Source organism: Octopus bimaculoides, chromosome 20, assembly GCF_001194135.2.
Source record: "Octopus bimaculoides isolate UCB-OBI-ISO-001 chromosome 20, ASM119413v2, whole genome shotgun sequence".
Taxonomy (NCBI): domain Eukaryota; kingdom Metazoa; phylum Mollusca; class Cephalopoda; order Octopoda; family Octopodidae; genus Octopus; species Octopus bimaculoides.
In genome coordinates, this window is record NC_069000.1 from 15,412,737 (window position 1) to 15,415,821 (window position 3,085).

The window sequence follows — 3,085 nt, forward strand, 5'->3', positions numbered from 1 at the left end:
TATATATATATATATATATATATATATATATGTTGTACTTGGGGATGGTCATATTGCCAGTTTAGCCAATAAAAACACAAGCACTGTATATTTGGTGTTAATTTGCTTCAGCTTTATATTTCAACACGATTTCACATAAAAAATCTTGCAAAACAAATATACACACACACACACACACATATATATATATATATATATATATATATATATATATATATATATATATATATATACATACATACACACACTCATGTTTTGAGTTCTATTTTCCTGTTTACATTGTCAAACCTGTATATCTATAGGAAAAGTTATTTCCTAATGATATGGACAGGAGAGGAAATAAAAGTCATGTTGTGAATTCCAGTCACCAGAATTTTGTTGACTTCATACAGCATTTGCAAAGATGAATATATTCATGATTACACCAATACATACATACATATACACACACTATGATTGAAAAACAACAATAATAGGACATCATCATCATCATCTTCGTTTAATGTCCGCTTTCCATGCTAGCATGGGTTGGACGATTTGACTGAGGACTGGTGAACCAGATGGCTACACCAGGCACCAATCTGATTTGGCAGAGTTTCTACAGCTGGATGCCCTTCCTAGCGCCAACCACTCCGAGAGTGTAGTGGATGCTTTTACGTGCCACCGGCATGAAGGCCAGTCAGGTGGAACTGGCAACAGCCACGCTTGAAATGGTGTATTTTATGTGCCACCTACACAGGAGCCAATCCAGCGGCACTGGCAACGATGTGACAGCTAAAATGGCTTTGATCATAGGCATGTTCGACCACTGTTGACCCAGGGTTAGATAACATCTCTTATTTAAATAGGATGGAAGAGAACAGATTTTGATAGACTTGTTGAGTTTATCTGAGAATTTGCAAAAAAATGTTTTTAAATAAAAATGATATTTATTATGACTAATAAAAAATAACTCAAAAATAACAATGCATTCAAATAAAATATTTTGGTTCTCCACCTTCTTATGACGTATTAATTTTAGTAAAAATGTTATATCTACTTTTAGTATACTATATCTACTATTACTATACTATGTCTACACTGCATCGCTCTCATTTCTTACTGCAAATCTCCTCATACAGATTTAATAATCCTTAACTTCTACTATTACCGTCTCCGATGAAGGGATACATTGAATTTTCCCTGAAACAGCTGTGAGACATTCTAAATAAAATATAAATTTATTTATGCCATTGGTCTCTTTATCTCATTCTTTTTATATATACACACGCTAATACATGACCCATGTTATATTCCCCATTCATGTTACAACCACATCTGGGGCAAAACTAGTCGGTATACAGCACTTATTCGGTATTACCTGTAACATTCGGGTCTGGTTGACTCCATTACCCATCATAACCTTTATATCTACTATTATTATTATTGTTGTTATTATTATTATTATTATTACTATTTTATCATTTTTATTTGTTTCGGCCACATTTTCATTAAACAGGACCAAAATACAATTTAGTGTGCCATTTGTATCAACCAGCTGTGGTCTGGTAATGTCATCAATAAACATGGATGCAGGCTGAAAAAGTTATGCCCATACACACTCACAAATACAAAGACAATGGGTTTTTTGCTAGAGGTCAAAGTGCAGAGACAGACAACAAAGACAACTATGAATATCAAAAGCTATGGTCAATAACCTTGATGATATGGATAACAGTAAGTATTAATATGGATGATGACAATAATGATGATGTAATATTGTTGTTAAAACAAACAGTGAAACCCCTGTAGCTTAACAGTTATTAAAAACATGTCAGCTGCAAAGTCAACAAAACCTAATAAAAAAAAAGTGAAAAAAAAAAGCAAAAAAAAAACATGAGAACGAAGGAAATTAATGCCCAAAGAACTCAGTTATTTTTGAAACTACAATGATGAAGATGAGAACAGAAAAATATTTAAAAACCATGTATAAAAGTCAAAAATATGAATTTTGTACGACTGTATGTGAGTATATATATTGATTAGCAGTTTTGAGATATACGAAATATTAAACAAGAAATTCCTGACAAATAAATGTCATCATCTCTTTTGCTTTTCTAGGCAAAATGTTTTCCACCCTATAATTTAAAGTACTAACTCATAGTTGTAAAATAAGTAGATTTATATTTCAACTTTCCTTAAATGGATCAATGAGTAAATTTTTTTTGCCATTTCAGATCTTTTATTTAATATAAAAATATGTATAACATCATTATAGTCATTTAACGTCCACCTTCCATACTAGCATAGGTGGGACAACAATTTATATAATATATTAATTGTTGATATATATATATATACATACATTACATACACACCATCATCATCATTTAACATTCATATTCTTGTCCACCCTGCTGGGTGGTCGGTGTTAGAAAGGGCATCCAGCTGTAAAAACCATGCCAAAACAGACACAAAAGTCTGGTGCAGCAGGCCCCTGCCAAGTCAGTTCCAGCCAAACTGTCCAACCCATGCCAGCATGGAAGGCAGACATTAAATGGTAATGATGATGATGATTCCATGTTAGCACAGATTTGACAGGCTCCAATGAGCTAGAGGGTTGCATTGGGTTCCTGTGTCTACTATGGCAAGGTTTCTATAGCTGGATGCTTTTCCAAATGTCAACCAATTTACAATGGTTTTGTGTGGGACCAGCACTACCGTGTTTCATGTCCATAAAGCGCTTAACTTTACAGCATTTCTTGAGACCCTGATGTTGAAGAAATGCTGTAAAGTTAAGCACTTTATAGACATGAAACCCAGGGTAACCCCACAGACCGGCCATATCTATCTTTATATATACACTCTACTGTTCTATAACTTAGAGTATGCTTCTTTTTTGGATTTATGTTTTACTGACAATATAATATATATATATATATATATATATATATATATATATGGGGTCTGCCAAAACTAGGCCGTAACAGCTGTAAGATTAAACTTCTGTTCATCCTCTAATTCCTTATGTACTTTGTACTTCTATATGTAAACCATGTTGGCAAAATAACATAGTCTGCCATGGACACCTGTGCTTTGGTTCTTT

General features: G+C 33.3%; 1 protein-coding gene across 2 annotated transcripts in view; it reads right to left on the reverse strand.

Moving 5' to 3' along the window:
* LOC106880602 (NUAK family SNF1-like kinase 1) overlaps nt 1-3,085 on the reverse strand; it is a 56,364-nt gene that overhangs the window by 21,280 nt on the left and 31,999 nt on the right. The gene's annotated exons all lie outside the window — the stretch shown is intronic.